This window comes from Macrobrachium nipponense, chromosome 21 (assembly GCF_015104395.2).
Source record: "Macrobrachium nipponense isolate FS-2020 chromosome 21, ASM1510439v2, whole genome shotgun sequence".
Taxonomy (NCBI): domain Eukaryota; kingdom Metazoa; phylum Arthropoda; class Malacostraca; order Decapoda; family Palaemonidae; genus Macrobrachium; species Macrobrachium nipponense.
In genome coordinates, this window is record NC_087212.1 from 18279480 (window position 1) to 18296576 (window position 17097).

The 17097-nt window shown below is 48.9% G+C and overlaps 1 protein-coding gene across 1 annotated transcript in view; it reads right to left on the reverse strand.

Annotated features, from left to right (window-relative positions):
* The window catches only part of LOC135197815 (WD repeat-containing protein 48-like), a 235719-nt gene extending 218860 nt beyond the window's left edge, over nucleotides 1-16859 (reverse strand). Inside the window, exon 1 of the mRNA XM_064224949.1 lies at nucleotides 16712-16859. The gene's annotated coding sequence lies outside the window, so the exon portion shown is untranslated. The remainder of the gene's footprint in view (nucleotides 1-16711) is intronic.
* Between the last annotated feature and the right edge of the window lie 238 nt (nucleotides 16860-17097).

The following is a 17097-nucleotide window of genomic DNA, read 5'->3' on the forward strand; positions in this document are numbered from 1 at the left end:
CCTCTCCGGTTCCCTGCCGACGAGACCCGATAATCCTTTTACTTCGAAGTTTCTCGGCCAGGGTTTCGAAGGATTTTCATTCTTCGCTAAGAATAATTCCTTGAAGGAACAGATGGCTGAATCTATATTGAACCCGACTTTGTCACTAAGGGCGTGCAGTTCGCTAACCCTTTTTGCCGTTGCCAGTGACAAAAGGAATAAACATTTTCTCGTTATATCACGAAACGAGGCCAAATGTAGGGGTTCAAATCTCTCTGAAGCCAAGAACTTCAGTACTACGTCTAGATTCCAGTTAGGGGAGAAGTCATTCTAGACTCTTGTCTCAAACGACTAATCAGATCATGCAGATCTATTGTTTCCCAATCTAGGCCTCTATTCCTAAAGACGGCCGATAGCATACTTCTATAGCCCTTTATCGTGGCTACGGAGAGCTGCGACTCTTCCCTCAGAAATAACAGAAAATCAGCTATTTCTGCTACAGAGGTACTGAGGAGGACAACTTCTTTGACTTACACCACCTTCTAAAAACTTCCACTTGGATTGGTAAACCCGGATAGTGGAAGTTCTCCGGGCTCTAGCGATCGAGCTTGCTGCTTTACTAGAAAAGCCTCTCGCTCTGACAAGTCTTTCGATAGTCGAAAGGCAGTCAGAGCGAGAGCGGGGAGGTTTTGATGAAACCTCTCGAAGTGTGGTTGTCTGAGAAGATCCCTCCTTTGTGGAAGGGATCTGGGAAGTCTACTATCCACTCCAGTACCTCTGGAAACCATTCTTGAGCTGGCCAAAAGGGGGCTATCAGGGTCATTCTTGTCCCCTTTGAAGTCACAAAACTTCCTGAGTACTTGCCCAGAATCTTGAATGGGGAAATGCGTAAACGGTCTACCTGAGACCAATCTAGTAGGAAGGCGTCTACTGCTAGAGCTCTGGATCTTCTACCACTGAACAGTAAGACTTCCATTCTCCTCGAGAGGAACGTGGCAAAGAGGTCGACATGAGGAGTTCCCCAAAGAGACCAGAAGCTTGAGGCAAACTTCTGAGTGGAGGGTCCACTCGGTATGAAGGACCTGGTTCCTCCTGCTCAGCCTGTCCGCTCGTACGTTCCTTACTCCCTGAACGAACCTCGTCAAGAGAGAGATGTTCCTCTGGGATGTCCACAACAGAAGTTTTCTCGTGAGTTCGTAAAGGGCATACGAGTGAGTACCTCCTTGCTTCCGAATGTATGCCAGAGCGGTTGTATTGTCCGCATTCACTTGAACTATTTTGTTGCAAAACTAACGGTTCGAAGCTCTTTAGAGCTAGGTGTACAGCTAGCAGTTCTTTGCAGTTTGTATGTGCCAGACACTTGAAGAGCATTCCAAGTGCCTGACACTTCTCTCTTTTCCCAAAGTTGCTCCCCAACCTTTTTCCGACGCGTCGAAAACAATACAAGGTTTGGGCTCTGTATTTCCAGGGAAGTACCTTTGTTTTCCCTCAGTGGGAGTAACCACCATTCTAGATGTTGTTTTATCAGATCTGGAATGGGAAAAAAGTCCGAGAGAAGTCCTGTCTTCATGTTCCACGAACTTCTGAGGAAGAACTGAAGAGGACGGAGATGAAGTCTTCCTATGTGAAAGAACTGTTCGAGCGAGGAAATGGGTCCCTAACAGGCTCAACCATTCCTCGCCGAAGTCCGTTCCTTCCTTAGGAAGAGAGAGACTTTTTCTAAACCTCTCGCTAGTCTCTCTTGAGAAGGAAATACTCGAAAACCCCGAGAATCCATCCGAATCCCCAGAATAGACCAAGTTCTGGCTGGGGATCAGTTGGGACTTCTCGAGGTTCACGAGTAATCCTAAAGTCTTTATAAGGTTTAGTGTCACATTCAGGTCCTCCAAACACTGTTCCTCTGACTTTGCTCTGATAAGCCAGTCGTCTAGATAAAGAGATATACTGATTCCTTTCAGATGAAGCCATCTCGCCACATTTTCAAAAGGTTCGTGAAAACCTGAGGCGCCGTCGACAGGCCGAAGCACAAGGCTCTGAATTGGAAGATCCTTCCCCCCGTCATGAAACGGAGGTACTTCTTCGACGAAGGATTGGATCGGGACGTGAAAATATGCGTCCCTGGAGATCCAGAGACACCATCCAATCCCCTTGGCGAAGAGCCGTTCAGGACAGAAGCAGAGGTTTTCCATGGAGAACTTCTGTTTTTGAACAAACTTGTTCAGAGCGCTGACATCCAGAACTGTCTCCATCCCCCCGAGGCTTTCGCAACCAAGAAAAGACGATTGTAAAACCCCGGGGAGCTTTTGATCCAGCACAAGTTCTATAGCTCTTTTGTCCCCACATCTGATCCCCCACCTTTGTTGAAGAGTATCTTTCAACACAGGGTCCTTGTAATTGGCGGACAATTCCCTCGGAGTTGACGTCAGGGTGGAGGATTGTCCAGGAAAGGAATGAATATCCCTTCTGAAGAAACCGCCGACATCGACCAAGGATCTGTGTCGATGCGAGTCCAGGCTTCCGCAAATCCCCGGAGCCTGGCACCTACTGGTGTTTGGAGGAGCGCCACTTCACTTCCCTTTTAAAGGGGCGGAACGAGGCTCGACCTCTCTTCTCGGTCGTTTTCCTTTTAGCGGTAACTCTAGTTGGAGGGCCACCTCGAAAGGGCCGAACAGGAGTAGACGCCACTTTCTTCTCTCCCACCATTACTGGTCTCTTCTTCCTGGACGATTGCAGGAGAAGATCTTGAGTCGCTTTCTCCGTCAGCGATCGGGAAATATCCTTCACCAACTGTGACAGGAACAGAAAATCAGACCTAGGGGCGAATAGCAAAGCTGCTCTTTGAGAGTGTGATACTGCTTTCGTCAAGAAAGCGCTAAACACAGATCTCTTCTTCAAGAGACCTGCTCCAAACAAGGAAGAAACTTCCCCTGAGCCGTCTTGCACCGCCTTGTCAATACATGACAAAAATTGTCTAGGAGTACCATCCGGTTCTAGCCTTCAGGGGCATGAGCCTTCTTGGACATCACCCCAAGGGACCAATCTAGGAAGTTAAAGACTTCTAGAATGTGAAAAAGTCCCTTGAGGAGATGATCCAACTCTGAAAGGCCCCAAGTAATCTTAGCCGTGTGAAGGCTATGTCTCCTGGATGCGTCTACCAGACTGGAAAAGTCAGCTTCAGCTGAAGCAGGGAGAGTGAGACCCATATTCTCCCCAGTCTGGTACCAAATCCCTCTCTTGCCGGTCAGTCTAGGGGGAGGCATGCAAAAGACTGTCCTTACTAGCTCCTTCTTAGTAAGCATCCAGTTATCCAGCGATTGCAGAGCTCTCTTCATCGAAATCGTCGGTCTCATCTTCACGAACGCCGACGATTTCGGAGTCTTCGAGCATGAAAACAGTGAACGAGGCGAAGGAGGAGCGGCAGGGATCAATGCATCTCCGTATTCCTGGAGAAGGAGAGCTGTCAAGACTTTGTAGTTCGACAGTCCTTCCTTACTGTGAGACTCGTCCTCTGATTCCTCTTCCATAATCGGATCAGTAGGAGAGGCCACTTCTCGTTCCGGGTCTTCTTGTCCAACAATTCTCTCTACTGGGGACAAACTCCTAATAGGAGAGGGGCTAAGAGAGTGTAAAGAGCTCCTATCTTGACCGGCTCTTCTTCGTACTGGCTGGCGCCTCGCGCCTGGCTGGCGCCTCGCGCTTGGCTGGCGTCCTCGCGCCTGGCTGACTCCTCGCGCTTGGCTGGCGCCTCGCGCCTGGCAAGATCCTCGCGCTGGCGGCGTCTCGCGCCTGACTGACTCTTCGCGCTTGGCTGGCGTCCTCGCGCCTGACTGGACTCTTCGCGCGGGCTGGCGCCTCGCGGCCTGAAAATGGTGCTCGCGCCTCTCAAAAGTCCTCTCGCCTGACTGACGCCTGTCGTGCCTTGTTGAAGTCCTCGCGTCTTCCTGAAGTCCCATCCTTGCGTGACAGATGCTTTTCTGGAGCCTCACGCTTGGATGAATGCTCACGCCTGTTTGTTACTCCGCGCTCGGCTGAAGCTACTGATCTGGCAGACGTATCCCATCTGGGCGAATCCTCTCGTCTGTAATGCGTTTCTCGCTTGTCTGACTCTCTCTTAGAGGACGCTTCTCGTCTGTAGGACGCCTCGCGCTTGGCTGTTGCTACACGCTTCGTCTGTCGAATCCAGATCTTCCATGAGTCTCTATCTGGAATCTCAAAAGACTCACGTCTCACAGGAGCCTCACTCCTGGTGGGAGAAGGAAGACGAGTCTTCTTGACCGGCAGTCTGACGTCTTTCTTACGAGGAGGATCCTTAGAAAGGACTCCTACTAGGGCGGAAAGCTGTTCTTCTGTACCGCAAAATAATGATCCTTTTGGACGCTTCTCCTGCGTCTTCTTGAACGGGAGAGGGAGACCTCGAAGGCGTGTTGCCCCCATCATGGGACGGCGAAACCCTCTTCGCCTTCTTGATAGAAGGAGGTCTTCTTCCGAAAAGCGTTCTGGGCTTGAATCCAAACCAGGATCTCTCCAGTGCCTTTTTCAGGGGCCTGGACAAGTCCGAAGCCTTCCACCCTCGTTTAGGAGAGGGAGAAGCGGACGAAGAGAAGCACTCTCTGAGGACGCTTTTTCGATAGCGGTCCTGAGCAGGCTGTCTATAAACAGCACCTGCTGAAGGGACGCCTGACCGGGGGGAATTCTCCACAACCTCCGTACGGCTTTCGACTTTCCTTCTCCTCTGGGCTTGGAGCTTGGAAGAGGTCTAGGCATGGGAGCGTCGCAAGAGACGGTCAGACGCCCCCTCCACAACACTGGGGACACTCACTTCACTAAAATCACTTTCACCATCCTTACCTTTTATGGTAGCCATTTCGGATCTCATCCTGTGAAGCGTAGCCTTCAGTTCAGCAATTTCCGAAGCTGAATCTGAATGTACGGCCAGTGAGGGTCCTGATACAGAATCATAATTAAGAGAAGAGTTAGAATTATCCAAAGGCTCAATAGGTCTTGTACAACTACCCGCCATCTTAGATGCAGCCCTTCTGACTCTATCCCTTTCTAACTTCTTCAAGTAAGAAGTTAGAGTCTTCCATTCCTCAACATTCAACCTTTCACACTCATGACAGGTGTTAGAAATAGAACAATCAAAACCCCTACATTTGCGACATACAGTGTGAGGATCAACCGAAGCTTTCGGTATCCTCACCTTGCAGCCTACATTCACACACATTCTCACACCAACACTTGAATCAGACATTCTGAAGAAAAATTCAAAAAGCAAGTCCAAATCCAGTCCACAGTAGCGATGCCAAAAAAACAACGATCCAGGTACGTCACCAAAAGTCCACAAAAAGATGATCAATTGCGTTAGAAAAGCGAATTCCAGTCAAGAGGAGGCAGCACGATGTTGATACCACCGGCGACAGAAAATATAAGGTGAGAAAACGGGAATGGTTCCTAGTCCTGCCGCCCAGGGCAGGCCGGTAGATCACCTGACCTACCTGTAGCGAGTGCGCGAAATTTGAATTTCTGTCGAGGACGACGGAGGTCTTAGCTATGTATATATCTGACAGGTAAGTTGATTGTATTGAAATTGCATTTTTCCTAACTATACAAACCTGAGGTCCTTTAACAATAGGAAATTATCTAGCGGCAGCTGAACGGTCGTAAGCTTCGAACAAGGGGAGAACAGTAGTTAACTGCTTGTCCGGTAAACAAATCACTTTTGCTTTTGGCCCATGCAAAATACGCTCAGTGAGGGTGGCATGGGGAGGAGGGCCATATGTAAAAGGGACCTCCAGGTTTTGTTATAGTTAGGAAAAATGATATTGTTATGTTACAATAAAGTTTCATACATACTTACCTGGCAGATAAATATCATAGGCTGGGAGCTGGGACACGGAGTCTTAGCCTATATATATCTTGACAGGTTAGGTTTGATTTTATTAAAATGCAATTTTCGACAAATTGTCATTTGTTCCGATACGTAATACAAACCATCGGTCCTTTAACAATAGGAAGAACTCACTTCTTGGTGGGAGGAATCTGAGTCTTTTGATGAACAGACTGGTGTTCGTCCATACCCTGGAATGCCTCCCTGGTTTGTAAGAGCGAGGGAGGGATCCAAGCCTCTGTCCTATTGATCGGGGTGTGCACCGCAGGATCAATGGTCAGACCTCTGGGCCGAGTACTAAGAGAGAGGCAAGCGTATCTCTTCATACCAGCAAGCAAGAACTTGTTCCTGTTTGCAAGAGGCACATAAAGTATGGGTTGTCTCAAGCTGGCATCCACTTCCTCCCCCTTGTTGGAGGAAGTGGTGGATATACGCTCCTATCCCTAGTGAAAGGGATAGGATGGGGCTCGTTTTGAGTAGCTCACCTGCATCTTGTCCTTATCCAGCCAGGGTGACGACCGTGTCCCTCTAACCACAGGTAGAGGGGAAAGAAAAAGATGGGAAGAGGAGCCAGTCACACTCTCATCACTCATCCAATTCTATGGTCACACCAGGACTCGATGCTGTTCAGCCTGCGAGGGTCTGGGTTCGCTACACAACGTCGTTGAGCAGCCACCACGGGTCCCAAGGAAAAAGAAAAAGATCCAAGGACTGTGGGGGGTGGGCAATATCCCGAAGGTAGAAGGGGGGGGAACGGGCATGTGGTCTGGTTGACCAGACCCCTGCCTTCAGTACCTGCGCCACGGAGAAGTTTCCTTGCGGACAATTGGCAGCATCTCCTTCGCATCGAAGGCGGTGAAGTCCATTAGGGAGGGGATTGTGAACGACTCACGAACCAATCGTCAGGGACCCGAAGGGTTCTGAGTCTTCGCTACTGAAGTTCGGTACGGAAATCGCGCTGTCACGGATCCCCATCCCTGGTATGCTTGACTTCGCAGGAGAAGTCATGCAGTTTCCTCAGAGGAAAAGAAGGAAATAGTCGCATGACCTATCCCTCTTCTCTACTTCGGTGATGTCCAGTACCCATACTGGTCTGTCCGTTTGCCACGAAGTCTCTCGCATCTCCTATCCCCATGCAGCGAAGTTCTCGGTAGTGGATAGGAACACCGACACTCCATGGGTGTCAATGGTATGGGTACTGTGACAAGCTATTAAAACGAAGTAATGATTGCTCTGTAACAACCGAACTAAGTCAACAGTGTAGTTCGTAACTGACTCGGCCGCTCTGACAGCTGCCGACTGACTGCGTTCGTAGGAGGCAAGTTGTCAAAGCATCCGAGTAAGTCACGTGACCTTCGCCTTTAAAGGGTTATGCCGAGAGACCAAACAAATAATGTATTTGTTTGTCACCAATGCCGGACAGCGAGGTGATGATTCTCTTAAGGCATGTGCCCAACAGGCGAAAGTCAATTGCCTTCTAGAGACCGAGGTCCCTGAAGGTAAAACATCTCATGGTTGTTGAATCTCAGCTAAGGAGAAACAACACTATGTACCGTTGAAGACGAAGGTAGATATTGAATGCAACCTACGTCTTCACAGATGAATCGAGAGAATGGGATTCTCAAGATTCATAACCTGTGCTTACAAATGACTGAAAACGCTAACCGCTATTTCATTGCTGTCCGGTGAGAAGTCGTAGTTGCAATGAAAGAAGGGCGCGTTCTTCAGTAATGAAAACACAGGGGAAAGCCCGCCTGAAGAACTGCTTCTCATGGGCTGAACATTTTGGAAGTTATATGCTGTCAGGTCGGAGAGTAGGCGATGTCTTCTGACACATCTCGTAATTCGGTTGAACAATGAACAATTGTACACCTACGAATAGAGATATTTTGAAGACAAACTCAGATGTCTGCAAAATCATTCGCATTATCGCAGGTGCGATGCAGCGGGAGACTTGTACAGACTTCTGTTACGTGCGGTAAAACGAGAAGATGAAAGAGTCCAAGAGATATCTCTGTTGAAAATTCTCGCAATGTCGAAGGCGATGGAATCTAGCGTCACAGCAGTAGATGGTCCTTCATTATTGCGAGAATCCCCGTTAATCAGAGACCTAAGTCCATGATTGTTGGGCAGAGATACGGTTCGGTAGTCAATCAAAGCAGGGCAGAGAGAGACATACATGACCGTGCATATCGGAGGCCCAGCTGATAACTGAGCTGCTATCAGGCAAGTTCAATACGCAGTAGTTGAGCCTGAGCTCTCGCTGACTTGTCATCCTGAGTTGCCAGGTAATCCATTATTCCACGAGGGAATGCGTTCGGCTAAAGAAACTACCGAGCATAAAAGATATGCTCGAGCAATTATATTTAGGCGAAACGATTTCGGTAAATATAAAAGTTGAAATGGTGTTGTCGTGACAAAACCGATAATATATTAAAATTGAAACTGAAAACTCCTGGGAGGTTGCAGGCAACCCGAGTTGCAGTTTTCAATTAGAATACTTCTCTTATAAGTTGCAATCCGTAGATTAACTAGGATATGCGCCTACCCCTCGGACAATTCAACTGCTTAGTAGAATCATGTCGCGAGGTTTAATATACGTAGTATATTTGTAGGATTCTGAACAACGATCTCCATCCTAAATTCTTTCCTTCAAGAAAACAAAATAAGGATTGGAGATCGACCACCTTCGATCATCTATCAAAGAGAGTGAAGGAGAAGTCTTCCTCGAAGGAAAGCTTCAATGGTGAACAGAATACTAAGACGATAGTTCAAGCCAAACTGGATATTCCTGTCCGATCTTCTCTAGTCCAGGTTGGTCGCCTACTGTGAGATAGTTTCTTCAGCAGCAGTCTTCTTCCCAATGCTAGAAATTCCAGGAATTCGAGCATAGGCGAGGTTCCCGATTATCGTGTATATCGGGATTCTCGTCTCGCTCACTTTGGACCGTGGTCTCGCGTAAGTGTTTTGGAGATCGTAAAACTCGAACACTGAATGCGTTAGAAATTCCGTAGAATTCTAAGCAGTCTGCGAAACCCCCACCGAATTCGTCAAACGATATCGGCTGGTGGTCCTCTCGATTCCCGTAGAAATCGAGAATGGGGCAGGATTCCTCCTCAACGACCGGGGCTTTACGTCAGGTAGGACCCGAAGGTCCCCCCGGTAGCGCAGTCCCGAACCGTGGGATCCTACAGAGAAATCTCTGTAGGATCCTTCCCCTTTCCCTCGTAGCCGTAAGGAGAGAGGGAATGGGGGAGGAATTGGATACTCGCTCGCCTTCCCAGTGGAACTAGCAGTTGGAGAAGAGTAGGAACAGCCATCGCCTTGCGGCGATGGCCTCTCAGAGTCTGGGAAAACGTATCGTCGGAGGAGAAAACGTTTTCCCCGCGGAGGGTTACGAACTCTCAACTGTAGGTAAGGGTCTGCCGCCACTGTGAACGTCGTCTGGGTGGGGCTGATCGACACCTGACAGGAGAGAGCCGATACCGTCCTCCGCTCATTCCAGTCCTCGTCGAGGTCGAACCTCTCAGGAGGACCGAAGGAGTATTCAAATACGGTGTCCGAAGACACGTAGAAACGCCGCTGTCGCAAGTAGAGGAGGTGGAAGTAGCATTGATCGACCGGCCAGAACTGAGAGAGCCTTCTTGTCCGGAGACGAGGAGGCTCTGGGTTCGAGACAAAAGTCGGACCAAGTTCCGATCGCGGCAGACCCACCATCGGTTTGGGTTGCCCTCTCGGGCCCCAAAACGACTCGAGCAGAGACGTGGGCTCTGCTGGTGGGAGCGGCAATCCTTCCGCAAGGTCATTATGCTGAGGAATCAGCTTAATGACTTCTGCAAATTCCTCTGTATCTCGGGAGTAACCGTGTCTTGCGGAGTAGGACCGTCCAGTCCCTCCAACAAGAACAGATCCCGAGATACTCCTCCTTCAGAAGGAGGAACAGCGGCAGACCCTGACGGTCGCCTCCAGCTATTGCGCGTATGTCCTGGTCGGTCCTAGAACCGTGCCTGTCCATACGGCGGTTCATAGCGGGATCGCGAGCGGCGCACCTCTCGCGATCACTCATAGGTACCTCGCTCCTCCCGGTGTAGCCCGAGGAGGTTGAAGGTACAGGAGAGGCAGACCTGACGCTCCCCCCTAGCTCGCTGGCAGGACCAGCGTGCTTGGAGGGCTGCTGCTGATCGTCCACCCGCAGTGGCGATCGACGCAGCAGGCCTAGCCTTGCCGCTCGCCTGGGGCGAGAGGCTCGGCTGAGAACGTCGACGCTGATCTCTAGCGTCAGTCGAGCTGTTGCTGGTTACCGTCGTCCGCCCGGTCCCGATGGGAGCGGCGTCAGGTGACCTGCTAGGCTCGTTGTCGCGGTGAGACCGGCGAGCGTCCTCTCGGCGCGTCGAGCCGCTGGTACCGAGCCGTGGCTGGTACCGACGACCGGCGGGGACCCCTTCCTCGCCTCAACCCGTGGCTGGTCAGCGACCGTCACGTCAACCCGAGCAGCCAGCTGGTCGCTGCGAGAGCGTCCACTGGCCTAGCGAGAGTCGTCTGCACGACACTCGCCAGTCTTCTGCTCCGCGCTTCGGTCTTGGCGGCGAGCGAGCTCGAGTGTCAAGACTTTGGCTGGACGGTCTCGCGCGGGAGACCGTCACTCGGTACTTCTCGCTAACGAGAAGCCGAGGCGGATCCTGGTTTAGCGGCAGAACCGCTAGAACCAGGCGAGGAAGTGCCAGCCGAAGCTGGTACTCCTCTGGTCCCCGTCTTCTTCTCCTTGGTAGAAGAAAAGACGGGCCCTGTTCCCGAGGAAGCAGGAGGACCAGCAGAAGAGCTCCCCGAATCGCCGGAGCGAGACGGGCCCTTAGAAGGTCCCGAAGGAGCCTTCTTAGGGGGGAAAACCCGGGTTACCAGCTGGTCGCTGCAAGAGCGGCCGCTGGCCTGGCAAGAGTCACCTGAGCGTCTCTCACCAGCCTTCTGCTCCGTGCCGCGTCTTGGCGCCGAGCGAACTCTGGCGCCGAAACTTGGCTGCACGGTCTCCCGAGGGAGAACGTACACTCGGGATCTCTCGCGAACGAGAGACCGAGCCGGAACCTGGCGTAGCGCATCGCCGCTAGCACCAGGCGAGGAAGTACCAGAGCTAACCGATACTCCTCTGGTCCCCGTCTATCTCTTCCTTATGGAAGGGGAGACGGGCCCCCGCTCCCCGAAGGAGCAGGAGGACCAGCAGAAGGACCCCCCAGTCCCACCGAGGTGGGACGGGCCCTTAGAAGTTCCCGAAGGAGACTTCTTAGGGGGGAAGGAAGGCAGCCTTCTCTTCTTCGGCTTATGGGCCTTAGAAGTCGAAGGGGAAGAGGCAGCAGCAGACGATGAAGACGAAGATGACAGCTTCCTCTTCTCCTCTTCCTCGTCAGCTCACGCAGGACAGTCGTCAGGTCCTCCATCCAGGCCGGAGCCGGGGCCTCATTGCCGAAGCAACACGGCCCGACTGCACCTGTCCGGAAGGACCTGGGACTGGGGAAGACACACCGTGGGCAGGACCAGCATGGACAGGCACAGGAACCAGGAGCGACAGGAACAGCAACCAGAACCTCAGGAGCGGCAGGAACAGCGGCAGCGGTAGACCCAGAAGGGACAGCCAGCCAACAGCGGGAATCACAATCAGCGGCAGGTACGGCAGGTCCCAGCGATCGCCTCGTAGAATCATCGGCAGCCAGCGGAACCTGGGTCCTGGCGGCCGGTCCAGGGGCGAGCTGCTGAACAGCGGAAGTCTGGGGCAGGCAACACGAAGAAAACAGGCCAGGCGCGGCGGCAACCCCACCTCGGTACGGCTGCGGCCCTAGTAGCGGCAGACGGTCGTCATCGACACAGCATGGGGAGTGTAGACCAGGAGGGGGGGGAGCAAGCATAAGCGGCCGTGGTAGTAGTGGAGACCGCCCCAGACCTCGCTAGACGCTGCAGCAGCCCGTGGATGCTAGGCACGCCCTGCCTCCGTGGTGGTCCATACCTGTCCAAGGTCGTCTCCCACGGATGTAGCACCTGCGGTAACATAGATAGATTAGTAAGAGGGGTTCCCTCACGCACGGGGGGAAGACATGCCCCCCCCCCGAACGCAAGGAAGACCCCAAATACAAAATACAACGAAGAAGCTGAGCGGGGGGCAGGAAGGAAGACGAAGAATCGGATACCAAGGGAGTCGCGGGAGAGCTTTCCGACGACTTCCTGGCAGACCTTCGCTTCCCCTACCCCCGCACAGCAGTGAAAAGTCATTGATGCCAAAATGAAACAAGAATACTGCCCCTTGCGATTCAACTTCATAGAAACTTAAAGGGGAAGAAAAGATCAATTCCGCCAGGGTAAGAACGGAAACTTGATCCAATATATGATGCTATCATAAAAATATATGAAAATGAAACAGAATACTGCACTTGCGATTTCATTTTCACATACAAAAATCGTAAGGATCAATTCCCGGGTAAGAACGAAAATTGATCCAAATTAAATTCATGCAAATAAATAAATGAAAATGAAAAGAATATTGCAATTGCGAATCCACTTTCATTGCATTCTATTATACAAAATTAAAAGGCTCGTGCCGAGCGCAATCACACTCTCGGTAACGAACGCACAGGGCAAAAATATAATGAAAAGAGTACTTACATTTTTCAATTACACACTTTCGCCCAAAATACATGACTCGGCGCGAGCGCGCCCGCCCTCGGCACCGAGACATAATTCAAGGGTTCAATTCATGAAAAGAGAGGAAATCGCCGCATCTACGGCGATAACTCCATGTTGGTTCATAATTAAGTAATGAAAATGAAAACAGTGTACTTACAGTTTCATTTTCAAGTCAAACAAACCATTAGTAGAAAACAATATAAACAAAGCATACGACGATGAAGCGGGCAGAGAGCGATGACGAACACGTCCTTCACACCCGCGGCCGAAAGCAAAAGTGATTTGTTTACCTCCCAGTCGCGCGGCGCGCGACTGTCGGACAAGCAGTTAACTACCGTTCTCCCCTTGTTCGAAGCTTACGACCGTTCCAGCTGCCGCTAGCTACTTCCTAAAAGGACCGATGGTTTGTATTACGTATCGGAACAAATAGGTATTGCCCAAAAACGTGCTTGCACTGTCTCTGAAACCCATAGTAGACATGCTGCTTAGTTGTCAATCAAGTTTTTATAACCAAGTATTTTTTACAAGCTAGCTATTGAATAAATTTGTATTTTTCTCAGTCAAAACATATGCCCCTCAATGCTAACTTTCCCCCCCCATTCTTTTCTTTTAACGACTTTCTGGTCATTGCAAATTCGGCCCCATAATTTCTTATGGTGCGAAAACAGACAGAGGCCCATGGACCGAAAACGATTGCGTCACACTACGGCGATAATCCAGCAGTAAAACATCTTCATATATCCAAAAAGTAAATAATAAAGATATATATGCGCATTACGATTATAACAATTACATGTATAGCTGATAACAATCTGCATGAATAACTGGTAAACTGTTCTGCAATGACAGTTGAGTATAGCAATTATTTACAATAGGTACGAAAGTCAAGATGTCGTGACGTCATAATAGAGAACTTAAAAGAACGTTCTAATTCAGAAAAATAATTACTTAAATTTGAGTCAGAGTCGAGTTACTTTTTCAATAACGAATATTTTCAAATTAATCATCATAAATATGTAAAATATTGATGTTTTACTACTTATTTAAAAATTAGCTAAGAGCACGCTTCTCGTCATCTTCTACCAAAACAGCTGTTTACTCCTGGCTTGTTTGTTGGTGAGAAATCGTGTTTCGATTGTTGTGATGAAAGTGCTCCAGCGTCTGTGGGCACAAGTGGTGTGCGGATTTATCACAGGAAATGGTTAGTTTATTGACACAAGCTACTCCGTAATCATCGAGATGGCGTCAATCTTCTAAATACCTCGAGTTGTAAGTAAAAATGTTGAACGCGTTTTGGTGAGATTTGCACTACGTTTGAGACCGTTTTCAGTACCCTCTGTTTAAATCTTAAAATTTGGCCTTAATTTCTAACTTTGGAGAAAATACTTACTTCGAAAGGAGAGTAGAGGTCTTTAGCTCCGTTTCTCACCAACAACAAGTCGCGACTGATGCCCATCTCGGGTGTCAGGACGCGTTATAATGTACTTTTTCGGAGGGTGGCAAGCGTTGAATGTAGGTGGCCTGGTTGGCCTGCCGTGGTGATCTACCCTAATTTGGAGAAAATACTTCTAAAGGACAGTAGAGGTCTTTAGTTCCATTTCTCACCAACAACAAGTCGGGACTGATGCCCATCTCCGGTGTCAGGAAGCGTTATATATACTTTTTCGGAGGGTGGCATGCAGGAGCGCTTACAGTTCAGTTGACCACGGGTTTCGTCTGCTATGGAATCGGCGGAGCAATACAAACAAGATGGCGGACGCTTTGTTTTGGCGCCCGGTTTAAAAACCCCAAAACCTATAAAAACGATAATGGGGGACCCTTTTGGGAACCGGGGTTTTTGGGTGGGGGAGTACATGCGAGTAAATGAAAACGGTAAGGGGGGAGCCATTGGGAAACCGGGGTTTTTGGGTGGGGGGAAACCCAGATGACGACAATGAACACGAAAAACAACAAAACCCTAGCAGACGAAACCCGTTGCCAAGTAAACTGTAGGAGCTCACGTACCAACAAAAATGTAGGAGGTCCCGTCCCCCGTTGTGTTAGGCTAACCAAACGACGGCAATGAACACTAAAAATCACGAAACCCAAGCAAAAAAAACCAGTGGCCAACTAAACTGTATGAGCTCCCGTTCCAACTAAACTGTAGGAGCTCCTGTTCCAACTAAACTGTAGGAGCTCCGGTGATCGTAACCAAACGAACCAACCTAACCAAACTTAGGCCGCGTGCCCTTACCTGGCCGGGGGGCTTCGCCCCCTGGACCCCCCAGTATAGTATATTAAGTGATTGCTACCTAACCAAAGGAACCAACCTAACCATAGTTAGTCTCCACGTCCTTACCTGGCCGGGGGGCTTCGCCCCCCTGGACCCCCCAGTATAGTATATTAACAGTGATTGCTACCTAACCAAAGGAACCGACCTAACCAAACTAAGTCTGCATGTCCTTACCTGGCCGGGGGCTTCGCCTCCCTGGACCCCCCTGTGTAGTAAGTTAACAATTATAAATATCTAACCAATATAACTTGTCCATAATATGGCTGGCACCCGTATATCCTTACTGATAACTAAACAAAATGAATATTTCCGAGAATACATTGGTTAAAGTCAAGGCCACGTTGTTTGCTCGAACACATGGACTGCGTTCGAACACGTGGACTTCTAGCGAACGTGAATGTTCGGATGTGTTGAGCGTGCCTGACTTCAGCAAAGCGGAAATAACAATGGCGTGCTTAATTTTGGCAAAATAATTAGAATAACGTGCATTTACATTGATAACCTTACCTTGGAGATGTTGCTAGTCGTCCAGAAATATAGAACTTAATAAGAGAATTCCGAGTCGTTCAAATCTTCTGGGTAGAGGATTTTTTTTTTCTTTCTTGGCGGGACGGTTGTTTTCCGAGATGACTGAACAAGGGGAATTTGTTTTCATTAAATAACTAACTAGGGATCGTTCGTCTTGACACAAAATGTATATGTCTTCCAGCGTGACGGGAACGGCGGCAGCGAACGCCACATGTGCGGAACACGACAAATTCTCGGCAGAAGAAGACATGGTAGCTATGACGAAGCACTGAACTGGCTGAGAAGCAGGAACAGACTGAAGGGTCGAGGAAGGTCGGGCATGGTCCGTTCCAGGTACTAGTTATCCTAGCGGATAACTAGTACCTGGAAAATATGTATCGAAGAATGTAAAAAAATGTAGGTCATACAGATGAGTTGGGCAAGGAAAGAAATATCGAATAATGGGGGAAAAAATGTATCTCCTAGAGATTATGTTGGCACGGGTAAAACTATCGTGGGCAAGAGTCAAAATATCGAATAATGAAAAAAAAATGGAACTCCTGCAAGCATGGGAAAAAAATAGAATAACGAAGGGAAAAAAATGGAGCTTTTACAGTTCAGTTGGGCATGGGTGAAAATATAGAATACTGTAAATTAAATTGGAGGTCCTAAAGATTAGTTGGGCAAGATTAAAAATATCGAAGAGAATCGGCTTTCATGTTGATGCATGTTCGGGTTCGGTCCTGTGGGTTGGGTTCGGGTTTGGTCGGCTGGGGTCGGGTTTGGTAGGCTGCGGGTCATCTGCGAGAACTACTTACCTTGGCGGAGGGATTACGGACCGGGCAAAATGGTGTTACACGGTCCGGTCAACTGAACTGTAATCTACCCTGGCATGCATTGATCGTCGTTGGCTTGATGCAGGCCAGGCGGTGTTTTACCCTAACCATAGGTTTACATTACCCTACTTGAAGACTAGATTATTCTACAACTAGGTATTAGGTAGCTACTTAAGCTAGCCTCATGGGGCCAGCGAATGCAAAAGTATCCTAGATTAGGCTACCCTACATTCCCAATAATTGAGGCTAATAGCCTAGGTATGACTGTGTACTTGCACACTGAAAAAAAAGTTTTAGTAATAATTCCTAGGCTTTTAGAACATGAATGACATTGGGTAGTTAGCCAACTAGTTCAGGACTAGGGCAGGCTACAGAGCCGACAACCTAGTACCTACTAGGCTACTTAGAAGTACCTTACTACCTGGCTAGAAGCGCTGAGGCAGCCCCGATGACAGGACTGGCATTTTCGCAGTTAACAGAGCTTGGTATCTATTAACGACATTCGATAAAATCAAACTACTTAAACACTGAGACAACATTTATATCAAGCAAGGTAATACCTACCTCTTATACTTAATAAATTGTTAAGTAGTCAGTAATTCCGCCAGCTTAGACCTTGTTTGTTTACCATGATAGCCTCTGGCTACTAAAGTGACACACGAGAAGCGCAACGATGAAAGTTTTCAAGTGAAGTAGTTTTTGGTACAACTATATTACGCCGTGTATCCTCTAGCATTTTAGTAAAATAACATAAGCCGAGAGATCCGTCATCATCTGTTTTCCTAAGGTTCTTTTACAGCGAATATTTTATAAGTTTTGTCGTACTAAAAGCAGGTTAGTACGTGCTTACCGTCATTTACAAAGATTGATAGGATTATAATATAATTTGAATTAAATCATACAAAGCAACTAAGACATTTTAGTCTCCCGCAAACCCCATTAGAAAAAAT